The sequence below is a fragment of the Anomalospiza imberbis genome, chromosome 3, assembly GCF_031753505.1.
Source record: "Anomalospiza imberbis isolate Cuckoo-Finch-1a 21T00152 chromosome 3, ASM3175350v1, whole genome shotgun sequence".
NCBI classification, from domain to species: Eukaryota; Metazoa; Chordata; class Aves; order Passeriformes; family Viduidae; genus Anomalospiza; species Anomalospiza imberbis.
Genome location: NC_089683.1, coordinates 53,531,230 through 53,543,558, shown reverse-complemented (window position 1 = coordinate 53,543,558; position 12,329 = coordinate 53,531,230). Strand labels below are relative to the sequence as shown.

At 38.5% G+C, this 12,329-nt stretch overlaps 1 protein-coding gene across 7 annotated transcripts in view; it reads left to right on the top strand.

The window, feature by feature from the left end:
- ECHDC1 (ethylmalonyl-CoA decarboxylase 1) overlaps positions 1-12,329 on the top strand; it is a 40,204-nt gene that overhangs the window by 20,882 nt on the left and 6,993 nt on the right. The gene's annotated exons all lie outside the window — the stretch shown is intronic.

Below are 12,329 nucleotides of genomic sequence, written 5' to 3'. Positions count from 1 at the left end.
GAAGTTTTCATCTAAGAAAAGGAAATATGCTCTTGAAAGGGCCTTAGTCCCTGAAGTGGGAAAGGAATTACCCCGAACAAGTTGAAAGAAGGTACACTCAAAAGTAAAGTAAACTAGAATATTACAGTGCTGTTCCAGGTATCAGGAACAGACTTTGAATAGAGGAGGTGGTATCTGCATTGTCTGAGCCACTTGGAAGCAATCTTCCTTTGCTTTGAAAGTAGATGTGGCTGGATCTTTCTTCATATCTGCTCAGCACACAGTGAGCTGAAGCCCCAGCTGTGATGTGAGTCCAGGCTGTGTTGCAAATAGCAGAGAGGCTTCGTGTTTGACAGCTGCGATGCTGGCAGGAGAATGCACCTGGGAGACTCGGCAGACCTGTCTGTATCTGTGAGCCTGTCAACAGAAAGTGTTTCTTGTTATCTCTAAATAGGCATTTAGGGAATGAGAATATAATGAAATGGAAATCTTTTGGCTTTCTAAAATATGTAGTCTCTACTTACACTCCAGCTATGCTGTTTTGACATGCTGTGTAATTATAGGCATTATCAAGTAGCTCTTATTTGCATGAATTGAGCAGCTGCAATTCCTCTCATGCAGTGCCATAATTTTCATAATAACTACAGCTGTTGATCCATCTTCCATTACTCTCTACACACCCATCCAGTGCAACTAAATAACAGCGATTCAGGAGCAGCAAATGGGATTTAATTAATAACAGCAACAAGACAGAGAAACATACTCTGTGCTGTATTGCTCATGAATTTGAGAATTTTAATACTGGTGGACAAAATTCCAGGGTTTTTTGAGGACTGTAAGTAGATATTAGTGGAATAGGTATTCTGTCCTCAGTCACTAGATGACAAAAGATGAACATGAGACAGAAATCAGAGATTTGTTTTCTTGTTTGGATAAACTGGACTTTTTATTTTTTAAAAACAAAATGAGTTCCTGGTGGTTGCTTTTAATTCTAGATTTTCAAATACAGTTCTGTTTTTCACAGTCTCTGTTTAACTACCAAACTGCTTGGTTTTGGCCTGAAATATTTTCTTATTTTCATCTCTGCCACTTTGTACTATATTAACTATACTGATATGGTTTGAACCAGAATGACCTAGGTACCTCCTCTGAAATGTGGTCTGGCAGCGTGATACACATCTCTACTAAAGTAGAGGTGTGGACAAATCCAATTTTAAAATTGCTGAGGTGGTTTAAGATATTACTGATACATTCTTCCTGTAGCGGTTCTTGTGGCTAATTGTCTCACTCTGTTTTAAGCTGGCTCATTTTAAATTGGATTGGGGGGGTGGTGCTTGTGTGAATTTCGGCACATTTATTGCTGAAATAAGGACAATGATAAAAAGCGAAAGCATTTTAGGTTAGTCCACATTTAATCTGGAGGAAGAGGTCTTCTCAAAACATCTTCTTCAGTCTTAGCTTTTTTATGTATTGTTGCAGTATGGCTCTCCAGAAAAGCAGTATCCTTATAAAGATCATTAACATGTTACTAGGGGGAAAAAAAAAATCAGAACAGTCCAGACAAGGGCAAGGCAATTAATTTCCTTTCAGACTTTTTCTGATATGAAAATTGGAAAGATAAAGCTTCTGACACTAGAATTATTTATCTCAATTATTACTGCAAAACTGGGTAATGTAGAAGGTTGCAAGTATGAAACTTGCTCAGACAGCTGTGCGTTTTAGTAATATTTTCGAGAAAAACTGACTTTTTAAATGTGCCACAGTTGAGTGCACGAAGGTGGCTCGTGTTTTCTGCTGCCACGTGTTAATGTATTTTACAGATCTGCATGACACTGCAGCCATTTCCATGAGGTACAGAAGTGAATGTGATGTTAGATATAGTGATGGAATTTTACAAATAATTAAGGGGCCTGCTTTCCTTTATGCAGAAACTTGAAGTGTGTCATTGTGTGCTTACACAATGTGTGAAGGTAAGGAGAGCAGATTTGGCAGGATTGGTTGAGGACTTCAGACAGGAAAACAGGAATAGTAGTGGATTATTGGCAATAAGCTGACAGATATGGGGAAGAGACAGTTGGTAATGAATCCATTTGTGCAATTAGCAGAGCACAATAATCTCTGAGTGCGGTCTCTGCAATGCACTACCAAATAATAGCTAGAGTAACTAACTTTGAATTCTGAGCTGTCTTGTCTTCTATTTCATATTGGTACCTTTGAGAAATTTCACTGGGGCAATGTCTGTGTAAGTCTTTTACACACATCTACATCTTCAAAAATTTAGTCCTACATTGCCTGACAAGTGGACTTTCATAGACTGAGTTCTTCTGAGACACACTCTCTTTCCCCTACCTACTTTTTCCTCTCTAATGCTGCTGCAGTCCAAGTAGAGGTGTGTCTGTGTCCCTGCCGTGTTAATCAAATTTAAAAGTTGGTGTCTTGAGGCAGAGGGTGAGAGTGCAGAGATGGAAAACTGCCCGTTTTTCATACCATTGATCTCAGAATGGGCTGTAGAGACAGCAGTGATTTCTTTTTCTTCTTTAGGAAATAAATTATTTTCTTCAGCTGTAATTGATGTTGCACAGTTAAATTGCAAAGGGCCAGTTTCATTACTGTTGTAAGTGCTGAGCTAGCTATTAGCTTATGCTAAAAATACTGCATTTATCAAATTGGCCTTCTTTCATTTTAGTGCTGTGTTTTCTGTATTTCTGTGAAATATGTAGGCATGCTTAGTATTACATTTTAAGGTGTTAAATATGTTCCATTAAACACTTAGTAAGAGATACAATGAAATCAAATCTTATTAAAAAGCTTTTGGTATGTGTGTTCCTGTGATAATTTATGTTTATTTGATTCTACAAGTTGTATTTAGTGCATTAAATGCAACATATAGGAAGTCAAAGCAACAGAAGATAATCTAGTCTCTGCATAGATGTAGCTACACTATGACCAACTTTTCAGTTGTTTCACCTTTCAAAAAGGAGAAGTGGAGGAAGCCGTAAAGACTTTAGTATTCTGCAGTAAACTTTTTTAAAAATAGGTTTCAGAACATCAGAGCACAGGACATGAGCTTCTTTGGAAATCTTTTATTCATGCAAGGATTTGGGCTTTTAATTTTAGCAGGAGGAACATTTAGGTGCACAAGATGCTGCTGTTTGAAATAAGGGTGCCTCAGGACATAGTAACATTTTTCATTGGGTAGAGCCTGATATGAATGTAGCAACATGGGGTTCACATATTCATTAATTCTTGTAGAGTCCAGGCTCACAAACACTTTTCATTCATGTGACTGTAACATTGCTACACATCATCAGAGAAGAATCAGTAGCCAAATCTGAGAGTGGGTTCTCTGTAGAAGCCTAAAAGATAAGGGACTAAAATGTGTATGCTTCAAAAACTGATAGGTGGATAGCCATGGAGCCAACCAAGGATTGTTGGTAATAACATACTGTGACAAAGAACAGGACGTGGGTGGAGAAGGGGTCCATATGGAGGTAGAGCAGCACTTTTCTGGAACAGATGTCCTTGTTCTGGGACAACAGAGTAAGCACAACACAGTACAAGGCAAATGCAGGAATGAGGTTGAGAAATGGACATGCACTGTAGTGGAGGATTATGACCATCAAAGACCCTTGAAGCCTCCAACCTATTTGCAGAAAGATCTAGAAGAAAGAACTGTGCCTGATAACTAATTTGCATAGAAAGTGAGAAACTTACCTCCAGAACAGGGTGAACATATCTATAAAAAGGTATCCCCACAAAGCCTGGGCATGTGTGCACTCCAGGATCCTGGATACACCAGCTGGATCAATGCTGGGGCTAGAACAGGTGATGTCTCTAATTTTCTTTCTTCCTTTCTTTCTCTCTCACACTCTTTAATTCATATCTCTCTCTCTTCCCTTTCACCCTACCTTATCCAAAACCCACTGCTATGTGCTTATGTTGGGAGGTCAGGGACTCAAATAACCATGTCCATGCCAAGTGTGTAGATTATTAATAAAACTCTATAAGCTTTTTCAGGTCCTCTGATTCTTGCCATTCCTTTCAACCATGAGTGTCTACAAATCTTGGGTTCTCCCTTCTCCTTAAGGATGGGATACCACATTCTCACAGCTTCAAGTGCTTGCTGCGTGGCATAGATCACTTTTCTAAACTATATGGAATTTTGGTCTCATATATATATATATATATATATATATATGTGCGTGTGTGTGTGTGTGTATTTAAAATCTCCTGCAAATCAGTTAGAAATTTTAGAATTCCAATGCAGTCCTACAACACTTCACATTTTTAGAGCCCTGGGGGGTTTGTTACTACAAGTTTCTGGTTATGATTTTAAAAGTCTCACATTGCCTGCCTTTAAGAAGGCTGTTCTTATTTTTGACATGGTACATTTGACATCTGGATAAGTAAGCACTGTCAGAAATGGGCTCAAGAGCTTTTGTTATTTGCCTTGTATTTATGGGCTGGTATTGGGGGTCTTTTACCAGTTTTCATTTGGGATTGAATTTTGTGTGTTTACATTCTTTCAGGCAGAGGATTTTTAGATGTAGTCTACAATTCAAATTTACCACTGTTTGATTTTAGTAGAAATACAAATAACATCAGCAAATAATGAATTTGAGTTGGTGCTTTCTTTGTGAAGTTGTCTTTTTGCAGGGATTTACTTCATTCTATGTTTTTTAATTTGTTTTGGGTTTTTTTTTTTTTGCCTTTGGGAGGCCAAGCCATCTTATCTTTGGTAAGTGCATTTTTTCTTATCAGCATGTGTCTATGTTTTAGACCACTTGTACCATGCAATCTTACATCCTTTCTGTTGAACAAGCCTGTCTGCAGCTGATAAAATGTGCTGCATGATAATAATAAACAGAGATAGTCCAAATAATGGAAAGCTTAGATAAGGCAGATTTTAGAGAATACAGGTCTAGACCCATTCTGATACTTGCCAATACACTGGGCTGTTAATCCACCATAGAGAAGTATTTAAGTTTCAAAGTGAATTTGAGAAAAAGAGTACAAATGCACTGGAATTGTCCATTCTGCTTTCATCTGCAAAGTGACTAATTCCCAGTTTAGATAAACAGGCATTTGAGGTGTTTGAGTTTGAGGCATCATTTCTGATCTTCACTACTATTTTTTTTCAATATATGCATATTTATTTTCAGATATCTCCACAAATTGGATAATATAAAGTGTGAGAAGCACTTATATATTCCAGTCTGCTGGTTTTGAGGTGAGATTATACTGAGCTGTGGCTTCATGAGCACAGAGTGCCTGAGCAACTTCCTTGAATATGGGAGGAGGGTGTCCCTGTTGCATATTCCCAGCTCACTTCTTACCTCTGGTTTGCCAAGCACGAGTGAAGATGCCTGTATGAGTCAATTATCTCACTGAAAAGCAACAGAAAGCCTGTGTTTTTTTCTGTGTTTACAGTTAACTAGAGTGACTTGTAAGGTCATATAATATTGACTGAAGCCAGTGTGAAGGAGGAACTAAGTCTAGGGGAAGGCAAAGAACCATAAGGGCTGAGAATACAATCTACTCCTTTTAGCTCTAGGAAGATGTTAAATACCCTCACTTTCCCTTGAAGCCACAGCTTTCAACTGCCTAACTTTACACTGGATCAGCTTCCAGAGAACGTCTTCTTGAGTCCCTGTTAGCTCTTTCATATTTCAGTCCTGTCATGTGCTATTGAAGCTCTACAAAAATAACTCTTCCTCTGGTTATCACTCCAAGTAGCCGTATAGTTAACGTTGTAGATCTCTGAAGGGTAATCATCCACATCAGGGTTGCTGTTCATTGAAAGGACCAGATGTTCCCGAAATAACTCAGTTTCCCTGGGTGTAAGCAGGCGTTGTGTGGATCTCAACCTACTTTCACTGTAAATATTGCCTTCAAAATTACAATTTCCACTCTTCCTCTTTAGCCTCTGGTTTTATATTTATCTCTGATCCAAGGCAGCCCAAGGTCTTAGCAAAGATTTGGAGCCCCACAGGCTGGACCTCTGTGTTCCTCTTCCTTCCAGATTTATGCAAAATTGTGTGAAATAAGTCTGTAAACTGTTTGAACTTTTTAACCTTGGTGGCTTCAGCTTCCTAATTCCTGGATTCTGTAGTCAGTAAGAAATTAATTACTATGCTGTGGCTTGGCAGTCTCAGTAAGAATAAATCAAATAGTAAATTCTTATGCTAAATAGATTCCTATTGTGCTTAAAATTGTGTGTATAAGAACTTCTTCTGTATCCATGGTCTGCTACTAGGTGTTACATTCCAGTCCTATTTTGTGTTCTGATGATTCACATTCATAAACAAAAAGCAAATATATAGACTGAGGAAGCCCAAATAATTTAAATCAGCATGGATTTGCATATGTGTGAAAGAGACAATGATTGCAAATAAAAAGCAGCGGAAATTATACTTTTGGTGATAATTGGTCACACTCTTAGGCATATTTATGGGATCTGTTAGAGTTTGCTGAAAATGTGCCTGCTTCTTGTCCAGGTAGTCTGAACATGACATCAGTGATCTGAAGTTGGTTTGAGATCCCCATCAGTATAACTAATACTCTATATTAAAAACTAAAGAGGAGAAGCAGCAGGTTACTGTGCCAATGTGGAATTTTAATTTTAATTTATCAATCTCATTTATGCCTTTTTGAGTTATATCATTGTGCTTTTCCCCTCCCTCCCAAAAAAATCTCTGAAGACGTGTATCATATCTGGAAAACTTAGGTCACAGTCACCGTGATAGTTTAAAAAAATCCAAACCATGACAGTCAGTATTTTTTTTGTTTGAAATTAACATGGTATCCTGACAAAGTGGCAACATTCCATTATAATTGAATCACCAGTGATTTCAACTAAGTAAATGATCTCTCTTTGCTTTAGTCAGAAATTGTGTAGGAAGTGCAAATGCAGCATTGGTAACACCATGTGCAGAGGCAGCTGTATTTCAAAGCGTGTCTTGTTACCCTGTGTCTTGTGAAGGGTTGTTAGTGTGATGTTACATTGTATTTCAAGTTCTTTAATTCTGTGAGTTGCAGAAACCTGGTACATCAAATCCATCATAAAGTATTAGAACAGCTTGAATATGGCATCTCTCACGGCTGATGTCAAGAAATGCTGTTCCTTTCCAGTCAGCTGAATTTGGGCAACTGAGGTGATCCTTGTGCTTTTTGACATTTTAGATGCCATGCTCAGCCACTGCTGGGAAGCCCCTCCTCCCCTTTGTGTATCAGCAGTAGAAATGAGCAGAAAATGTGATTGAAATGTTCCTGCCTTAAGAGATTCTTGAATTTGGTCTGGGAGAATTTTGTTCTGCTTCCTATGGTTTTGTTAAACATACATGATGAAAATAAAGATGTGGGAAGCCAAAGTTATAATCATGGTTTGCATATGCTGCATGAAAGTGTGCACATAATTTAAAAAATACAATATTCCCTCTTTGAAAACAAGCTCCACTGTACTTTTTCATTATTTCTTGAGGAATACTGTCATTTATATTTAACTAAAAATTTATAATCAAACACCTTTGCTTCCAGGTGGTCTTTTTCATCAGAGAATCTGGTAAAATATCACTGGATCTTTCTTGACAGAAATTTTTGCTTTAGTCTAAAAAGCATATCTGTTATTGAAAAATGCTTGAACAGAATCCAAATAGCTCTCTTTTTTTTTTTTTTAGGAAGGAAAGACTCATGTAACATTTCAGATTTCCAGCATGAGTAATTTTTCTGTGAGCATTATTTTGGCATTCACTCACTTGTGTACAGAGGCTTTGGCAGTGTCTAAAGAATAGCTTAAACCTGCTTCATGGGTAAGGCCCAAGTGCTATGACAAGATGAAAACTGCTCTGAAAATAATTGTATGGTGACTGAGGTGCCTGGGACCCATTGACACTGGGGTATGTCAAATGTAGTCATGACTGGGAATTAGAAGAAAAGAGTGTTAGTAAGATATTGGTCATTAGCAGGGGAGGAGAAATAGGGCAGCAGCCCATGGATTGCTGTTGTACATCTGCAGGTAATAAGGAGGATCCAGACACTGCATCTTGAACGATGGGACATCTGTCCAACTTTATGGCTCTGGGTGATTCATGCAGTTTTTAGAGTTTATACTGCACACTTCAGGAGAATTAGAGCTCCCCAGTAAACCTATCTGCTTTATTCTCTTGGTTCTATGTGTTCTTAAATTGTGGTCTGAGTCCTGTGTGTGTTCAGTGCTGTGTGTGTTCATGCTGCTCCTCGCCAATGTACCCACAGGGGGTGTTAAACAGGTCAAGGCAGCACCTGTGGACAGGGCAGTCTTTATTGCTATCTGTGTAATTGCAAAAAGTTTGTCTCTCCTGCCTAAGAAAGACCTTTTCATTTACTTTTTCTGCAGTTTTCTGAAACTACTCAGCTCACTTGGATGCTTAGGCACAAGATGAAATCAGGGAGTGACGTGTGGCTCACACAGCTTTTGTCACATCTCAGATTGAGAAGGGGCCACCCAATGTGTGTGTGCAGCACACACAGCCTGGCTGGATGAGTCCTATCCCCAGCCAGCCATGGGGATAGGCCAGCCCTATCCCCAGCTTCACCAAGTCCTCCTGCATGGTGCTGCCCACCCTCAGCACCATGGTGGGGATGGAACCTGTGGGCATTGCATGGGAGCCTAAACAAGTATCATCCTGCAAAATGGGGCAGATTCACCTTGTGGTTTGGCCAAATAATTTTCTTTCCTGTCAGTTTATTTAAAAATGACTGGGAAGGGGAAAACAAAATTAAAAGACTCATTGTATTTCTTTTAATATTGTTAGTGGAGTTTTAATCAGTCATGCTTTTTTGGGGCCCTTATTTCTTGCCTTGTGATCTGCTGTCTAATTCAATTTTTCATTCCTGCTGCAGAAAATGTCTTTCTGTAATTTCCAATACCCAGCTTCATTTATTCCTTTTAGAAGAAATGTAGATTTTCATAGCATGCTTTTTTTATCTCTGGCTTCTGTGAAGCCGTGGGTGAGAAAGTGTCAAGCCTGAGGTAACAAATTCAATTTAAACCCCCTAATCAAGGTCTGCTGCGTGAGCCTCCATCTGTACCTGACTCCTGGGAGATCTGGTCCAGAATGAGATTGAAAGTCTGTGTGGATGGCAGCCGGTGTGACAGCAGACATCACCTGCAGGAGACTTTGGGGGGACCTTACCTATCTTGTCTTGATTGAGGCTGTGCTACTTGCCTAGCAGGGTATTAGCAGCAGTCTTTCTCTGTGTTTCTTTTTATTATCCCTCTCTCAAACTAACAGTCTTTCTGGCCCTTTGTTAGCCCCTCTCCTTAGCTCAGGGAAGTGTTTAAGAAATTCACTATTTCACTTCTCTGGTTGTTCTTATGCAATCATGTCTAGACCAGTTTTAATCTGGGTCTTGCCAGGGCACTCTCCCAGAGGGCCTTCTCTGCTGCCTTACTGAGCTCCTTCGTGCTGCTGATAGGCCTTTTCTTGAGTTTTTTCAGTGCAGACTTTGCTACTGATGAGATGCTCTTTTTTGGGGGACATGTAGTTCTCTCTGTCTGTCTATTATAATTTAATTCCAGTTATCCAAGGGATCTTTTTCTAATAACAGTGTTATTTTTGTGTTTCTTCCCTGGAATGGCTTCCTTTAGAATTGGTAATCTTGCAGCCTCTTTGAGTTGACTTTGTTGATCTTAGAGGCTCCTCTTACATTGACTATCCCAATATTTGGGCAGTAGGTGGTGGTTATCCACACTTTAAGTTCCTGTTTATTCCTAGAGACCGCATTCCTCCTAAAATGGCTCATGTCCGTTTAGCAATTTCTGCATTGATGTCCCAGTGTTCCAGTTCTTCCTCTAACCCTTGTTGTTGCTACATATTCCATTTTTTAGATTCAGGACTCCACTTTACAGAATTTTAGCATCAACCAAATGTTTTGGGCTTATAGATGAAAGTGTGACTTTGTCATTCATTCTTCTGCATTTCATTTGACTTTGGGTGCTGTGAGAAAGTGTGATAGAGTGACATTAAAAATTGCTATTATTATTCTTCCTTTGAAGAGTGCAATTCTCATTGTTTAGGTCCCCTTGCTCCCCTCTGGGAAGTGCCCTCAGATTTCCCAGACAACTCAGAAGAATGTTAGCTCTTATTTAAAAAAAAAATACTTCTGTAATTAGGAGTTTATTTACTTGATGTGATTTTTACTCTAATCCTTAGTGTTCCATAAAATGCATTGGAAAATCTGACTGGAGGACAGCAAAGGTAAGGGGTGAAGGCAATATGTGCTAGGGAGACATGAGGGATTTTTCTGGGCTACTTTATGTAAAGTTTGATTCTTAGCTTTTGTGGTGAGTGGGGGGAAAATGGATGCACTAAGAGTGTTACAAGATAATTCAGTAACTATAAATAAAAGCCCCTATAGTCTCATTAAAGCAATTTGAGAAGAGCTGTGAGAAAAGGAAGTTTTTGTGTTAGTGAAATTTCTTAGGATGGCATCAAGCCTACTCCTTTGACACTGCGATTTAGAGTGTGCCTAAAACACACTGTGCTTGGGAGGCTTGATAGGATTTTTTTTTTGTTTTGCTTCTTGGGGATCATTTTAATTTATTTAAACCTCAAATAAAGAAGGTATACTCTTTTGTGATTTAAATTGGTGGAGTGTTTTTGAATCACTGAAAGGATTTGAGAGGGGTGACTTTCTGATGGGCTTGTTAAAATAGTAGCTGGTCCTACTTCTTTCCATTGCTTTCTTGTAGAAATGTTATGGATTAAAGCTGATAAACAGGAAAGAGTATTTATGTGCACAGTCTTCTTTTAGCCTATTGAAACTTGAAATTGCAAAGCATCTTTTAGCAACTGTATCTAAGATAAGTACAAGGCATTCAGTTCCCCCAGACTATCTTTAAACTATTTTGTCTTTATTTTTATGTTCTTTAGTAGTTACCATTTAGTCATCTGTCAAGTGAATATCTGTTACTAAAGGATTTTCAGAAAGAGCAGACATTTGGGAGGGATTGCTTTTATGATGCCATAGTGGTCTGTGTAGATCATCACCACAAGCATGTAGCACAAATCCTTACTTTCATTGGTATTGCAGTATTTTCACTTTGGAAGTCACTTCGTGCTGTTGTGGGTCTGAAGTAGCAACTGCTGCACTGTCCTAATTGCCTTATTATTTCTCTGCATAGGGCAGAAACATGAGAAGCTCTCAGTGAGAAAGAAGATATGGAGAGATGCAGAGTGAATTAATACTAGTAAGCTGTGTTGGAAAGCATGTAACAGTTATGGCTTGCCAATATTCACTGCATTGCTCCAGTTCAAAAATCTGCTAAATAGAATTAGCTAGGAGTTATTGATTAAATGTGTAATCAGTGTCTTTTTAGTTCTTTAAACCCTATCCAATTAATCAAGCGAGGTTAAAAGATAAGTGAAATTATTGCTAACTCTTCTCAGGATTAATCCACATGTTGACATTTTTAGAGAACTAGGGTGGGGTTTTTTTTGGTAATAGAGGGTGTAGTAAGATGACTTTCAGAAAAATCTGTAGCCATTTTGTGTAGATTATCACCTTACAGAGTATCTAGGTAATTATTTGATGGTGTAGTGATAAAGAGACTGCTGAGACACTCCACTGTATAGGCAGAGAGGGATCATTTAGTCCCAGCTTGCTTTTTGGAGGAGGCTGTCTTATTCTTAAGGGTCTAATTCTAAAAACATCTGTCGTGAAAATTGAAGTAAGGACTTGAAGCTGCTAATCAGCAACTTTGCTGACTGGCTAAATTATTTTAGTATATTACTGCATATTTCTTCTGCAGAATATTCTTCCCACAGTACCTTGCTGCTTCAAAATTTATTTTTACTGCAAAAATAAATATAAATGGTTCATATATTTGTTGTTTTAAGATGAGTTTCTGTAATAACTGTGGAAGGCTTATGTATTGGAATACTGAACAAGACTTACAGAAGACAAGATGTCACTACCAGAACACAACGTTGCTGTGTAATTAACTTATTGGTGTTTAGGTTTCCAGGTCAGGTCTCTGCAGGCACAGACTACAGCCTTACCTTTAGTCATTTCAGGCTTTCTGTGGCTTGTGAAAATATCAAGGCAGTAGTTCATGTTCAGATTGTGTTTTCAAGGTTCTACTCAAGAATTACTTCTGTTGTTAAACATTCTGGAGAAGGTAGGGATTAGTTTTGCAGCAATTGCAAAGGCACATTCATATATAATGCCTGAAAAATTTGTATCTTATTGCTAAAGAAGTTCTGTAGTTTCTTACACATGCTTTAATATCTGTCTTTCCATGGTGGGGAGTGCAGGTATAAGACAAATGGGAAGGTGCATGATATCTAGTATATCTTTCTGACTGAGAT